This window comes from Choloepus didactylus, chromosome 9 (genome assembly GCF_015220235.1).
Source record: "Choloepus didactylus isolate mChoDid1 chromosome 9, mChoDid1.pri, whole genome shotgun sequence".
Taxonomy (NCBI): Eukaryota; Metazoa; Chordata; class Mammalia; order Pilosa; family Megalonychidae; genus Choloepus; species Choloepus didactylus.
In genome coordinates this window covers 124,922,516-124,939,422 of record NC_051315.1, presented here as the reverse complement: position 1 = coordinate 124,939,422, position 16,907 = coordinate 124,922,516, and positions in this window count along the sequence as shown.

The window sequence follows — 16,907 nt, the reverse complement described above, 5'->3', positions numbered from 1 at the left end:
TCTCAGTAGCTTAAAGCAACAAAGATTTACTTTTTGCTCCTGCAAAATCTGCTGGGGCAGCACCTCTCTATGCGATGGCTCAGCATTGCACCTCCAAATCAACAAGCGTTTCCTCTATTGAGGAAGCAGGGGCAGAGAACATTCAGGAAGGTCTAGCAATTGGGTGCTTCCACCTAAAAGTGACATGCAACACTTCTAGTCGCGGTGAATTGCCCAGAACCAGTCACATGACCATGCCTTACCTCCAAGAGGCCTGGATGTCGGTGAACAGAAGGCATACCACATCAATACGGATTAAAGAGTTCCTTCTTTTTGTGCAGCACACTTTGTAGACAGTAAATTCCATTATATAGTAGGTGAATGTTATCAGCATTACTTTATTTTAGTTTGTACTTGATAGCTTGATATCTTTGCCCAAGCTTTGATTCTTTACCTTTTTGTGGATTTCTCATTTAGGTCTGTTTATTGTAGTGCATTAAAAAAGGAATCTGAGATCGTTCACATTTATTGTCACTATTGCTTATGCTTGGACTGACTTCTTTTAATTTCGACTTTCTGTTTTTAAGGTTATTTTCTTTCATCTTTTGTTCCTTTTTACTTGGTTTTTGTTTTCTGTTGACTGTTGTGCTTGCTTTTATCTTCTACAATGATTTGGAAAGTAGACATCCTGTTTTTAATTTGGTTAGTGGTTCCTTGGGGTTTTTCATGAAAATGATTAAACCCACATTTGTATTATTATCACAATCAAAATCACAAACAGTAAGTTCAGGGCCACAAGAGAGACAAAGAATTAAGCATGTTAGTTTCTTTCCCTGCCTCCTCTGTGCTTTCTGGGTCTGCATTAATATTATCTGGGAACACTCTCCTTAAGGACACTGTTAAAATGACCCAAACGTCCTCTCTCCAAATTCCTTTAGCGTTCTTCTTGTTGCCCCATCTGTATTAGGGTTGGGGCCAAACCCCAACCCTCTTCCCCGTATGGATCCCCTTACCCACCCACTGCTGCCTTCCTCCACCTCAGGCTGGTCCACCCTACAAGCCCTGGGGCTGGGATTTCAGTCCCAGCATATGGGGGGTGAGGGCAGGGCCTGCGTGCCACCCTGGGCAGGACAGCGGTGGCTTCTGCCTGGGACTTTGCCAACCCTTTCATCTTGTGAGCGAGTGTGCAGAAACCCAGGGGGACCCCGCGGCTGCTGTGGATTGCCACTCTGGTCCAGGAACACCAGGGCTGGAGCTGGAGAATGGACAGATCTGCGATCCCCAGGACAGGCCAGCCCCCTGAGATGGCTCTTGGAGGGCTCGGCTCCCTTCATTTCACCTGCTGTGGAGCCCCGTGCACGGCTGGAGGCTTTGCACGTGAAGGGGACTAGAAACAAGGTTCTCAGGTGTCCGGTCGCGGAGCCTGCAGACAAGTCACTCCACTTTTGGACGGACGCCATGGAGCACGAAGGCTCTGGAAAGGGATCCAGGGTCACTGGGGACAAAGGCAGGAAAGACTGAGCAGGGAGATGGGAAGGCAGGGGCATGGTCTGGGTGAGGACAGGAGTGGGTCCCAGCACATGGGTGCTGGGGAAACCTGGGGATGGAGGGAGGAAGAGGGCCTCGGGTGGGCCTTTGGATCCTGCAAAGGGCTTGCTACGTAGCCCTATCTACAGGTCTACAGGCACAGCCTGGACTCTCTTCATGAGAGGTCCAGCCTTCATGCTGGTGTGAATTCTGGGTGTGAGCAAAGAGAGTTGAGACAGACAATCCCCAGCTGTGGCTTCCGGGCTCGGACCGCACAGAAACAGACGGCAGCCTCCGGGCAGAACCACTGAGAAGGGCTGCAGCGAGCTGCCGGCGATCGACCCCCTTCTCGTGATCTAAGGCGATGCTGTTCAAACTTGGGAGTCCAAGTTGCTTACCAGATAAAAGATTTTTGAACATAAATCCCCAACATGGGTATAATTATTTATTTCTGCATTAAATGCAAGCACATCTGTATAATAGATTTTATTACATGTAAATTTGGTAAATTTTTAAAGGCTAAGATTTCATAATATATATCATGTATATGTATCCGTGTGTGTGTTAGTATGATTTCTTCCCAGCCCTCAGGGACTGTCACGCACCCCAGGTGCACCCCACGCCCCCACATGGAGAGGTGCACAGGCACAAAGTAGCCTCAGAGTTTTCCCACGGAGGGCCTGGCAGGGAGTCTCTATCCCAGCCTCCCACGTGATCAGTGAGACCTGGGCTGGGCCCAAAGCCAAAGAAAAGGTTTGGGCCATTTTTTGAGGCTGGGAATGAGGTGCCATCTGGCAGGACAGTCGCAGAAACAGTGACAGAGGTTATCTCTGGATGAAGGATCTCTGGTGGCTCTGACTTGTTTTGCTGTTTGTACTTTTTGGTTGCACTTGCACAGTTTACAATGAAGAGGTAGTACTGTGTGTGTGTACACACACATGTGTGTGTACATGAATGTACAGCATTATTTACAACAGCCAAAAGGTGGAAACAACCCAAATGTCCATCAAGTGATGAATGAATAAATGAAATGGGGTTTATCCAAACAATGGAATATTATTCAACCATAAAAAGGAATAAAGTACTGATCCATGCTACAACACGGATGAACCTAGAAGACATTATGCTAAGTGAAAGAAACCATATGCAAAAGGACAAATATTGTACGATTTCATTTATACGAAATGTCCAGAACAGGCAAATCTATGGAGACAGAAGATGCATTAGTGGTCGCCAGGGGCGGGGGAGATGGAATGGAACTGATTGTTCAATGGGTACAGGGTTCCCTTTTGGGGCGATGAAAGCAGTTGAAAAGCAATTGTGGTGACAACCATACAACTCTGTAACTCTACTGAAAACCACTAAATTGTGCACTTTAAATGGGTGAATCATATGGTGTGTGCCTTATATCTCAATAAAGCTGGTATTTAAAAGTTGATAGAGTTATTTCAAGAGGGCAAAAATAAGACTCTTAGGATAAAATCTGGCATGCTGAGCCCGGGCCCGTGCTTGGGCTGGAGCTTTTCCAGATGTAGGTGTTTCCCAGGCTGGGTGCAGAGGCAGGTTCTCCAGCCCAGGGGTGCCAGCTGCCTGGCCCCATTCCCTGGCACCACCCCTGCCAGCTGGGAGTTCTCAGGAAAAGGGAGCCTCAGCGTCCTCTTCTGTAAAATGGGAGCAGTAGCAGTACTTCCTTGTGGGGCTGCTGTGAGAATGTCATGAAATAATGAATGTTAGAGTCTGCTCCATGCCTGCCAGGTGGAGAGCTATTATTACAAGATGCAGGGCATGCACACCCCACGACTGAGTGCCCAGGACCCCTCAACACCCAAGCGCCCAGCCCCTCGACATCTGAGTAACCAGGACCCACCCCCACCCGAGTGCCCAGGACCCCCTGACACCTGAGTGCTCAGCACCCCACCATCTGAATGCCAAGCCCCCCAACACCTGAGTGCCCAGCCCCTTGACACTTTAGGGTATACAACCCACCACCATCCAAATGCCCAGTTATTCTAAGATGTTTCACATTTGCAAGGGTAACATTAAGCTGAAAATAAGCCCAAAACAGAATTTTAAGGAGAAAACCACCCCTCCCATGACTAGAGAGGTTTTAACTCATCTAATGCAGAAGTGAAGGCTGTTGACTCTGCGTTCCGAGTGCTCCCTGGATCTGGCACATCTTCGCCCTCCTCTGCTCCCACTCTGCCTGGGCCACCTCCACCTCCTGCCTCCACAGTCCCAAAGGAGCTCTCTGCTTTCAGTCTCCCGCCCCTTTCTTTTCCACCTAGAAGCCCAGGCGACCATCTCACCTCAGGGCCTTTGCAGGTGCTGTTCCCCCTGCCCGCACAGCCTCTCCTGCACATGTTCCCACAGGGCCTTCACTTCCTTATCTCATCCCGATCTCTGCTCAGATGCCAGCTCCTCAGCCAGGCCTTCCCACCCTGCTCACCCAGAGCTCCACCTGTGCCCTGCTCACCCTCTCGCCCTGCTTTATCTTTCTTCCTGACACTATGGTATTTGCTCATTTATTGCTTCTTTCCCACTGGAATGTACATTCAAAAAGGGCAGGATTTTGTCTTGTTCATGCTGAAAGTCCAACATCTAGACTCTAGGACATGATAAGTACACAACAAATATTTGTCAAATGATAAATCATTTTGTTTACAGCTGAGTCCTGGATAACTGCACATTTACATCAAATAAAAAGAACAATGCTAGTGGAACCATCCATTAGTTTTGAAAATCTACTGTTCTTTGTAACGCACATCTTCCTAAACCTCTGCAAAGCCCGTGTCCAAGAAGAGTGGCCTGGGAGCTCTGGGAGGTCCTTGGCACATCTGGTGGCTTCAAGAACTATTCAGAAAAACCGTTGAGGTCTGAGTTGTTCCCAGGAAAGGGAACTTAGGGCTGTGCAGAGGAAGGTCCAATGCTTCTGGGGCGTGGCAAGAAGCTAGATACACGGCGTCAGTCCCGAGTCCTTCTGTGAGGAGGCCTTAAGGAGGCCCAAGGAATCTCCAAGAGAGCCTTCCGGGCCCCGACCCCACTGCTGGAAGGCGCTAAAGCAGCAGCCAAGCACAGTGGCATTTGGAGGCAACGGGCAGAGAGGTGACAATTTGGTCTATAATAAGGTCCCATTTAAAGAAAAAAATGTAATAGGGTGGAGGTTACATTTATCTAAATTCATTAAATGTAAAACTCGCTGAACACTTACAGTGGGTGCACTTAGTCTATGTAAATTATACCTCAGTACAATCAATTCAAAAATTAAAAAGGTAACCGGAGGGAGAGGAGGGAAGTGGGTCACCGATGACAGTGAGGGGCTCAGCCCCAGGGACCCTGTCTGTGGTGGCAAAGGAGGGAAGGCCACAATGCAGCTGTACCCTACTTTCCCTAAAATGTCAACCTTTTATAGTAGATCTTCTTTGTTTCTGACTCCAGTGCTTGCACATTTTTTCAGGTTCCAAAAACACAAGTGCCATCAAATGTGTCCTACCACCCTCCAAACATACCAGACCCACAGTTAAACAAGGGCTAAAAGGACAATACAATGCAGTCCAAGTGCAGAGCTGAATTTGGTCCAAGCACAGAACCGTTGGATGATTCTCAGCATATCACCAGCTATTCTCTATTAACAACAAAAAAGTCTGGATACTTAACATGTGAAGCAGGTCCTTAGACAATCTAAAACCTGCCAAGTGCAGAGGGGTAAAAAAACACGGCCTGCTGATGCCCTCTAGTGGTCAATTGACAGCACTACGTGAGATTACAAAGGTTTAGGTCGGTGGTTCTCAAACTTGAGCGCTGTGGAAGATTTGTCAGAAGGCAGTTTGGGGCGCGCGCCGCGGGGTCCCGAGTCGGGCTTCCCCGCCCCAACCCGTGCGGCGTTTGCGATGCCCCAGAGCGCGGCGTCCCAGGTCTCAAGGTTTGGCTCTCCCCAAAAATCTTGCCCTGGTTGGAAGGGACCCCCAGACAAATACTCAAAACTTCAACCTGTTCAATTTTACATCCCTGAAAGGGAACCACCCTTGAAACACAAGCTGAGAGAATTAAGACGGGACACACAAGGATGGAATCAACAATTTCTGGGCAAACCAGAATTTGACTTTTAATAAGGAAAAAGAAGAATTTATTCACCCAACATTGAAAGCTAAAGCCTGGGACTGAGAGCAGGATCGGGATTTCTCTGCCTCCCAAGTTCAAAGAAGCTGCCTCCAGAGTCTCCCGCTGTATTCCGGGATCCAGATCCCCGCGTGGGGTGGAGCCCGGGGGCGCCCCTGCGGCAGCCTTGTGGGTGTGTGGGTGTGTGGGGGGGGTGCGGAGTGCAGGGTGGACAAAGGGACCCGTGTCCGGGAAGCAGGGAGGGTGAAAGATGGACAGCAGGTTGGGGAGCGATTATGGCAAATGTGAGGCCCTGATCTGCCTTTATGAAAAGCCCGACAGATCTGTAGACATAACAAAACACCTAAAGGAGAAACACAGTGACTGCAAGAGGAGAAATGGCTCAAACTCACTCTGAATGTTACAATGTGTCTTAAAATAGCCACAAATGCCAAAAGATGGAAGCAACCCAAGTGTCCATCAACAGAGGAATGGATAAACAAAATGTGGTTTATCTGCGCAGTGGAATATTATTCAGCCATCAAAAGGAATGAAGTTCTGGTTCATGTGACAACATGGATGAACCCTGAAAACATCATGTTGAGTGAAATAAACCAGGCACAAAAGAACTGATGTGAAATAATCAGAATAAGCAAATTCACAGAGTCGGAAACTAAATATGGTTACCAGGGGCCTAGTGGGGGTAGGGAATGGGGAGTTAACGCTTAACAGGTTCAGGGTTTCTGTTTGGGGTGACGGAAGTTTTGGCAATGGATGATGGTGATAGAGGCACAACTTTGGGAATGTAATTAACAACATCAAATTGTGTATTTGAATGTGGGTAAAATGGGAAATTTCAGGTTGTGTGTAAGTTACCAGGAAAAAAAAACATAACTGTACAACACAAAGAGTGAACCCTAATGTAAACTATGGACTTTAGTTAATAGTACAATCCTAAGAATATTGTCATATCAGTTGTAACAAAGGTAACATACTAAAACAAAATATTAATAGTGGGAAAACTGCGTGAGAGGAGGGTATGGGAACTTTGTACTCCGCATGATTTTCCTGTAAGCCTACAATTGCTGTAATAAAAAAAAAATTAGTTAAAAAAATTAAAACCCCATAGTTTGCCGACTCCCACCCCCAATTCCTAACTTAGTGGGTCTGAGGTGGGGCCTAACAATTAGCAGTTCTAGGAAGTTCCCAGGTGACAGTGCTGCTTCCTGGACTTCACTCTCCGAATCAGAGGTGTCAGTTTTCTACCTGAGCACCTTGCTTTCATCAGGGTCCTGGACTGCACGCTAGGACACTGACTAATGCAAGCATTTTCTACAACTTAGCAGTAGTTTATGGGTGATTTTTGTGTGTGTATGGTTGTTTTCTGTCTTTCAAATTTTTGCAACGTGGTTATAACACATTTTTAGCAGAAAAAGAGACCCACAACACACCATGGTCACTGGAGAAATGCTATCACAGTGCACTTCCAAGAAGCGGATGCAGGCTGCTGTTAGCAAAGATGGACTGGGATCTGCGGAGCGTGGTCCCCCTTTTGCCTTCTGAATGACATCCATCAAGGGCCTGTCCTTAAGGCGTTCATCATCCCTGGAGGTGAGGGTTGTGCCTGGACCCCGGGCGGAGCTGGCTCCCCTCAAACAGGTGTAGGCCCAAGGAGCCTCCACCACCATCTCTCCCTCCAGCTGGTGTTCCCACCCTCCACCATGGCCTCCAGTCTCCAGGGTCTCCTTGCTGCCCCCAGGCCCTTGCGGAGCCCTTGGGAGAGGACGGCTTTGCCCGTCCAGGTGGCTCCGTCTCCCAGGTCCTCCTTGCCTGGGCCCAGACACGGCCATTTGACTGCTGATGGCTGCAAGGGGCAGAGATGCTCAACTCACACTGGCTTTGCAGAAAGGAAACTGCAGGCACCTCAGAGGCTGGAGAGGGGTTGGGGGTGGGGTGGGAATCAGCTTCTCCAAGGCCACAGGGACCTCTTAGCACCTCCTCGTTGGTTCTCTCAAAGTATCAGCTGCATTATCCAACCAGCTAGGACCGTGAGGTCAGCAGTTCCATGGCCTCTCCCTGCCAGCTGCACCAGCAGAGAGGGACCGAATGGGGGTGGGGGAGCAGACCCAGATAGAAAATTCCACGACTGGACCCAGCCCTGGGCCAACTGACCAGCTGGGGTTCAGGGGCCCCACTATGGGCACCAGTTGGTTGGCTTGTGTGCTGGTTTGGAGCTGTTATGTACCCCAGAAAAGGCCATGTGCTTTTAATCCATTCTTGTAGGTGCAGACCTATTGTGGGTGGGATCTTTATTAGGTTAGGTTGTTTCAACTGAGATGTGACCCAGCCCATTCAAGGTGGGTCTTGATCCTTTACTGGAGTCCTTTATGAGAGGATAAAAGGCAGAGACATTTGGAGAGAGCAGAGAGAAATGCACAGAGAATCAAGAAGGACCCACAGGAGCTGAGAGCGAGCCACTGAAACCAGAACTCAAGAGAGAAGGACCAGCAGATGTTGCCATTTACCATCCCATGTGACAGGAACCCCAGATGCCAGCAGCCTTTCATCAGAGAAGTTGATGCCTTAATTTGGACATTTTTCACGGCCTTAGAATTGTAACTGGTAGGTTAATAAGTCCCCATTCTTAAAAGCCAGCCCATTTCTGGTATATTGCATTCTGGCGGTTTTAGCAAACGGAAACCAAGTGGGGGCTAGGCAGACAGAGTGAGTGTCCCCACAGCCAGCTGGGGGCTGGGACACTATTCCCAAGAACTTGGCTCCCAGGAGCTGGTGCTTGTCCCCGGTCGCTAGGCAGTGGCAGTGCCACGGCCCCAGCTCCTGCTGGGTGGCTGTTAGTTCTGCCAGGGCCGACTCTCTGCCCAGGCCTGCACACAACTGCACTGCCCCCACCTGCAGCCAGGCATGGAAGTAGGGGTGCTAGAGAGGGGCAGTTCCTCAGCGGACAGACCACCTCCTGCTCTGAGGCTCTGGGACCACCTGGCCACACTAGAGCTGCTGGCCTGCTGGTGCTGCTGGGGTGGGCTCTCCCCACGGGGGGACAGAGCTGCTGGAAGGCCTCAAGGCAGCCACGCTGGGGAACTGCCATTTCGAATCCCCACCCCTCCTCTCCCGGAGGCCACAGACACCTTCTCCCCCTGCATCGAGACTAGGCCAGTGGGGAAACCCCTGCTCTGGCCAATGTCCCTTGACCCTGACCAGGACAGGGGGGACCTGGTCAGTGGAGGTGCATAGACCTGCCAGGGGCCCTAGGGCCCTGTCCAGGCTACACCCAGCCCCAGACTGACACCCTGTTCTCAATTCCAGCAGAGAGATTTCCCTCCAGGATGCTTAGTGGTTTAGAGGTTCCGGCTTCCTCCCCAGACAGAAGCAATCATGATGACGGGTCACTGGGCACCTTAGCCAAGCAGCTCTGCCCTCGCGGTCCGGCAGCCCATCCCACCCGAGGCCACCTTGTGTGCATGGTCCTTGTCTGAGGTCGCCTTGCTGGCCTTGACCCCTCGCCCCTAGTTGCTCCTGGAAAAGCCACATTCTCCTATTTAGGCCAGAATGGGCCACCACGAAGTCTGGCCTTGCCCCTGCCACCCTGTGCCCTGGATCTTAGATAACTTTGGGGTCTGCCTAGAAGAGTGGCACAACGCCCACTCTAAGAGCCATCAATCACAGGCACCCACCAGGACCTGTGTCCCAAATGCAACCAGCTGTTGTTGGGGATGGGGTTGGGGGTGGTTACAAACAGCCCCAGACTCTCCAATCATTTGCCAGATTTTCTCACTTGTCTAACTATGGGAGGCAGGCAGCACAAGGGCCCCTCAAGATGTCCATGTTCTGGAAACTGGGAATATGTTCCCATTCATATTCCTATGGATATGTCCTTAAAAGCGGACCAGGGAAGCAAACAGGAGAGTCAGAGGGAGACGTGAGGACAGAAGAAAAGCTCAGAGAGAGGCAGTGTTGTTGGGTTTGAAGATGGAGAAGGGACCAGAAGTCAAAAAACGTGAGCAGCTTCTAGAAGCTCAAAAGGCAAGGACACGATTGTCCTCCAGAACTCCAGGAAGGGACACAGCCCTGCCGACACCGTGGTTTTAGCCCACTGTTCTAGTTTGCTAATGCTGCCGCAATGCAAAACACTAGAGATGGATTGGCTTTTATAAAAGGGGATTTATTTGGTTACACAGTTATAGTCTTAAGACCATAAAGCGTCCAAGGTAACACATCAGCAATCAGGTACCTTCACTGGAGGATGGCCAATGGTGTCTGGAAAACCTCTGTCAGCTGGGAAGGCACGTGGCTGGCATCTGCTCCAAAATTCTGGTTTCAAAATGGCTTTCTCCCAGGACATTCCTCTCTAGGGTGCAGTTCCTCAAAACTGTCACTCTTAGTTGCTCTTGGGGCATTTGTCCTCTCTTAGCTTCTCCAGAGCAAGATTCTGCTTTCAATGGCTGTCTTCAAACTGTCTTTCATCTGCAGCTATTCTCTCAGCTTCTGCGCATTCTTCAAAGTGTCCCTCTTGGCTGTAGCAAGCTTGCACCTTCTGTCTGAGCTTACATAGGGCTCCAGTGAACTAATCAAGGCCCACGTTGAATGGGCGGGGCCACACCTTCATGGAAATTATCTAATCAGAGTCATCATCCACAGTTGGGTGGGGCACATCTCCATGAAAACACTCAATCAAATACTTACAATCTAATCAACACTAATTACATCTGCTATAACAAGATTACATCAAACAACATGGCATTTTGGGGGACATAATACATTCAAACCAACACACCCAGGGAGCCCCATGGTGGACTTATATCCCACAGAACTGTAAGTAAAATCTATGTGGTTTTAAGCCACTGTGTTTGTGATAATTTGTTACAGCCACAATAGAAAACTAATACGCCATGACAGCCTGGATGGCAGAGAGAGAAAACTTCAGAATTGCTGTAGAATTGTTTTTTTGTAACATCTTTATTGAGATATAATTCACAGACCATACAATTCACCCATTTGAAGTGTACGATTTGCCATAGAATTGTATGGGCTGTTTTACAACCTCTGGAAATACTCTCCACCTTTTAACCTCTGAAATAGCTATCATTAACCAACCACTGAAACTCCATCTCCAGAGGCTTCTATAAAAGATTTTCACATATTATTGGTGGTTGTTAAACAGTCAATATCAAATAGCTCATCCATGACCAGTCATACTTTCTACGTCAGAGGTTCAATCTCAGGTGAGAGGAATTCAATTCGTTATTGGCCTAACAGCTGACAGCAGAGATCCTCTTAGAAGGAGAACTGTCTTTTGTACAGAAAAATACCGTGAAAAGTTGTTGGGGAAAAGCTGAGATCTGAGAACTTGGCAGGTGACAGGTACCCAGTCATCAGAGCAGGCTGGCTGAGTAGTTCTGCCTAGGAAGGAGACTAACTTTGCTCCAGAGAGGGAGAGAAAATGCAGGGGTTTGGGAGTGGGGTCAGGGAATCCAGGGGAGGGGGACTGGATGTGACCCACGGCCACCCAGACAGGAGCCAGGGCATTGGGGCAAGGGGGCATCTAAGGGTCTGTCTGGAATTTACTTTAGCCTATGGTAAAAAGTAGGGAGTATAACCTCATTTTCCCCCAAAGATAAGCCATTTGTTCCAAGATCATTTATTGACTAACCCATACTTTCCAGACTGATCTGAAATGCCATCTTTTTCATCTACTAAGCTACCAGTTGAACTTGGAGCTATATCTGGATTATTTTCTTATTCTGTTGTTCATTCTGCTTATTCCTATGCTAGCACGACACTATTTTGATTACTAGGCTCAATAAAAACTGTTTTAATATCTGATAGGGGGTGAATCTCATAGACATTGTGCTGAGTGTAAGAAGCCAGACACAAAAGAGAACATTCTGTATGACTGCAGTAGATGAAATTCTAGAAAAGGTGAAACTAATATCTAGAGACAGAAAGCAGATCAGTGGTTACCTGCTCAGCACTAGTGGGGTAAGGAGAGGGCTTTGGAGGAGATTGACTGCGAAGGGGCATAATGGAACCTTGCAGGGAGATGGAAATGTTCTGTATTTTGAATGGGTTGGTGGTTACAGGATGTATACATTTGTCAAAATTCATTTAATTGCAAAAATCATTAAAATGCATGCATTTTACTGTATGTAAATTATACCTCAGTTAAAAATATCTGATAAGGCAAATCTTCCCCTCATTTCATTGCTATTTCCTAAAACTGCTTTTCTATGCTAATATAATTATTCTTCCAGATGAACTTTAGAAGACCTTTCTAAATTCAGAAAAGAATTATATCAGGCTCTTGATAGGAACTGTATTTATTTATTAATTTGGGGTAGAACTCATACTTTTATATTATGGAGAGTCTCCGTCCACAATCAGGATGTGTCTACTTATTCAAGTCTTCTTTGGTAAAAGCTTTGTCATTTTCTTTATGCATGCCATATACAATTCTTGTGAAGGTATTTTAGGATATATTTTATGGATGGTTACTGTTGTCGAGTGATTCTTTAAAAAACAATATTTCCTAACTTATTTCTGATATGTGAAGAGGCTCTTAATTTTTATTTATCTTATGTCTGGCCACCTGACATAACTTTCTTATTGTTTTTAATACTCTGTTAGTTGATTTTATTTATTTCTTAGGTAGATAATCATATTATCAGGAAATCATCATGAGTTTGTCTTCTAGTTTCCAATATTTATACCCTGACTTCCTTTTTATCTAATTTCATTGTCTGAAACATCTAGAGCTTTTGAATAATTGCAACGATAGTGGGCATTCTTGCTTTGTTCATGATTTAACGAACTGCCTCTCTTTTCTTTGGTGAAGTACAATGTTTGCTGTTGATTTCTGATAAATACTTTTAACCATGCAAAGGAATCACCTCCTATTTCTGGGATTCTGAGCATTTTGGTCAGAAATGGATGCTGAATTACATCTGGTTGAATTATTTCAGCATTTACCTAGATCAGCAGCTCTCAATTCTAGCTACACGTTAGAATTACCTGGAACCTTTAACACACAGTTTCTCCTGGGTGCTCCCTCACCCAGGTTCTGAATTGGTCTGGGGTGGAACCAGAATTTTTAAAGCTATCCTGGTAATTATAACAAATAGCCAAGTTAAAGAACTGCTGGTCTAGAGAACTGCTTCTCAAACTTTAAGGTGCATATGAATCACCTGGTGATTTTGTTTCCTACCTGCTAAAACAAATACCATACAATGGGTTTATTTGCTCATGGTTTCAGAGGCTAGAAGGCTTGCTTCCTCCCGGGGTTGGTATCTTCTGGCCAGCAATCTTTGGGGTCCTTGGCTGTTCTGTCACATGGCAACATGTCTTCTCCTTTCTCTTTTGAGTTCCATTGACTTCCGGCTTCTGGCTGTTCCCCATGGCTTCTCTCTCCATCTGACTCTCACTCTGCTTATAAAGGATCCCATAATCTGGATCAAAGCCCAGCCTGATTGAGTTGGGTCACACTGTAACTGAAGTAACATCTTGAAGAGATTTTACTTACAATAGGTCCACACCCTCCAGAATGTGAACCAAGACCAAGAACCTGTCCACACTGGGGTGCACAATTCAACCCATCACACCAAGGGATGCTGCTAAAATGTGGACTGTTAATCAGTGGCTCTGGAGGAGGTAGGGCTTGAGATTCCGCAATTCTTGACACTAAAAGTGGGGTCCTAAAACCAGCAGCATTGGCCTCATCCAGGAGCTTGTTAGAAATGCACAATCCCAACCCTAACACAGAACTACTGAATCAGAATCTGCATTTTTGCAGGATCCCCAGGTGATTCCTATATGTTTTAAAGTTTGAGGAGTGTTGAAGATAATTAAAAAGCCTTTAGCCTTTATCCTATTAATGTGATAACTTGTAACATCAATTTTTATCTTGTACTCCTGGAATAAAACCATGGCTTAATACATTCATGAATCAGATTTGCTAATATTTTACTTAGGAATTTTACATGACTATTCAAAAATGAGATAGATTGATCCATATAATCTTTTTGTGCTGATTTGTCAGGTTTTGGTATCAGCGGTTGCCTTAGGCATTTTTCTCCATAACAATTCCTAATTATTTGTACTTTTTCTTTGTAAAACCCTCCAGAAATTTCAGTTTGTTCATTTTTTCAGGAATGAACTCTTTTATTCCTTTTATTCTATATTGACTTCCTCTACATCCTAAAGTCTATTTCGATAAAACAAATCTATTGGAACAGTCACTCCTTTTTTTTTTTAACCATATCACACTGTTTTAATTATTGTAGTTCTATGAAGTATTTTAATATCTCTTACTGAGAGACTGTGATGCATCCACTGAGCATGCTAAAGCTTCCCTTTTCTTTTTAACTTTCTCGCTTGCTGTGTAGGTATGTAGGCTTCCAATCTCTTAGGCCTGAATAAATGTCTTTACCACATGCTGAGCGCTCCTAAAAAGGAGCCTGGGATTCTGGGATCAGCCCAGCCAAGAGCACTGTGTTCCATCTTCCATCTTAATAATGAAATGCTGACTGCCTGCTAAAAAAATGTACAATTTATTTTAAATATATGAATAGGATGATTGTTTAAGAAAAGTTCCAGCTGGTTAAATTTAGGTTTCTGTAAAAACACTCTCCTCCAGCACATTCTCTGGCTTTGAGCCCCAGAGGGCTGCAAGTTCTCTCTGCTGAATTGGAGACCATGGGCTTGCACTTTCGGGTTCTCTGGTGGTGGTTTTGATGTTCCGAGTCAGGCCGTCAGGAACTGCATTGGCCTCGAGAGGCCTTCTTCCAGCATTTGAGCAATCTACTTCTAGATCATTTTTGCCAGCTAGGAAAAATTATTTGGCAAAATATTTGCAGGGTGACAAACAGGTGGCTACTTTCCTTGGCAGTGATCAGGCAGGTCCTTTGTCTCCCTCTCCTTTGAATGCTTTAACTCCTTGACAACGTCCACCTGCCAGGAGAGAAGGGCCTACAAAAGCCATAAACTGCCCCCAGGTGTCAAGTTAGGGCTTCACTGTGCCTCCCCCAGCAGGCTCGCTCTCAGGTTCAGTTAAACTTGGCCTGGCTTCCAAGCTGATCTTGGTCAAAGCCCCAAGGCTGCCTAATGGCCCCTCTTCCCCTTCTCCCTGTTGCCTCTGCCAGGGTTTTTTCCCTCATCCCCTCCTTGGTGCTGGGAGACACCTGGGTCCTGTTAACATGAAGATGGCCCCGGGATGGTGCCCAGAGGTGGTGGTGGGGTGACACCGGGCAGCCAGGACTTCATGTCAGAGGGATCTGGGTTAGAAGCATAAGGCTGCACCAGACTATGCTTTTAACATAGAGGATGGAGCGGTGGCAAGTGTCTGAGAGTGCAGAAGCATCTGTGAGCCTCTGTTTCTCTCCAACGACCTGTGCACTCAGAGAAGAGAGAGATGCCTGGGGTCGAGTTGGTTGCCTTTGTGGAGGAGGCAGGACGTTCTCTGAGTTAGAAGGAAATTTGGGACTTCAGTAAGTGGAGAGGAGGGGTCAAGGGTAGACCTTTGCACATGGTTTAAGTATGGCTGTTCATCAAGGAAATGGAATATTTGTTGAGGGAAGAAAGGTGAGGTTGGAAAACTGGTAGCAGAGTGATAAGATCCTTCATTGCAGGACCAAGGAGTGTGGGCTTAATTATGCAGGCATTGGGGAAAACGAGCAATTTAAGAAGGTATTCTGGAAGCAGCTTGCAGCGTGTCTTGAGCCACACACTCTGATGTTCACACTGCCATCATCCTTTTGAGCTTGAGATGTATTAGTCAGGCTTCTGCTGAGTAATGCTGAGTAACGAGCAAACTAAAAAATCTCTGGCTTGGAACAGCACTCATCTATTTCACATTCACAGGCCTCCAGACTGACTGGGGCAGTTCTGTTTCAACCTTTGGATTGCATTTAGTTTTCCTCCACATGTCTCTCATTCTGGATCTGGGGTATGCCTTGGTGAGTGGCAAAAAGCAGAAGAGGGGAGAGCTGCAGCACAGATGCTTCTTGAAACTGGTACATCATGACTTCTGTTCACATTCTATTGGCCAAAGCAAGTCACAGGGCCAAGCTCAACATCCAGGGAGCCAAGAAATATGCTCTGCCTCCTCTAGTGGGAGGCACTGAGGAGTCTGGCAGGAAAGGGCATGGATGTAAGATTGGAAACAATAATTCAATTACCACCAACATACCTCCTTCAACAACTTCAGCCCCTCGTTTCTGGGTGGCCAACATGGTGTAATAAAATAAATGCTGAAGAGGATCTCGAGTCCTGGATTCCAATTCCAACTCTGTGAGTCATTTAGTCTTTATGACCCTCAGTTTCCCTCCTCTGTGTTAGGTGGTTGATTTAACTGGACCTGAGGGCTGCTCTGGCTCCAGCCTTCCTGGGTCTTCAATGGTCAGAAGACTCAATCTGCCAAGAAGCGTGATGGCTTGCAGGAGGTAGAGCCCAGCTGCAGAAGACCTGGGAGACGAGTATTATAGGAGTGCAGGCACGGAAAGGAAAGGGAGGTGCATTTGCACAGTGACGAGAAAGAAGAATAAAGCTGGGTGTTAAGGAGGCTCTGATGTTTTAAGTGTGTTAGTTTCCTGAGGCTGCAGTAACAAATAACCACAAACTGGGTGACTTAAAACAACAGAAATTTATTCTCTTAAAGCTCTGGAGGCCTGAAGTCCAAATTCAAGGCACCAGGCTCTAGGGGAGAATCAGTCCTTGCCTCTTCCAGCTTCTGTGACTCCCGGTGATCCTTGGCTTCTCTGGATTATGGCACACAACCACAATCTCGGCCTCATCTTCACGTGACTCTCCTCTGTGTGTCTCTCCTCTCTGAGTGCCATTGAATTTAGGGCCCACCCAGATAATCCAGTATTATCGCATCTCAAGATCTTTCACTTAATCACATCTGCAAAGAGCCTTTTTTCCAAATAAGGTAATGTTTACAGGTCCCAGGGATTTAACGTGGATATCTTTTGGGGGACTATTTTTGACCTACCACAATAAGCAAAGGTTATATATTTGATTCCTGTTTTCCACACTCTATCTGACAAGTCTGGTGATTCTCAACTGGGATGGTAGATACATGAAAGGAAATCAGAGAGAGAACAGGCCTGAGAGATCACTTCTAAGCAGATGAACAAGAATCCAAATACAAATTTTGTAACGTTTTCATTATTCCGTAATTTTCCATCTGGGTTCCAAATCATGAGCCAGGAAGTATTTTGAAACTGACAGTGGTCCTCATGCCCTTTAATCTGTCAAGAGTTGTGAAACTAAAGGGCTCACAATGGAATTCAACA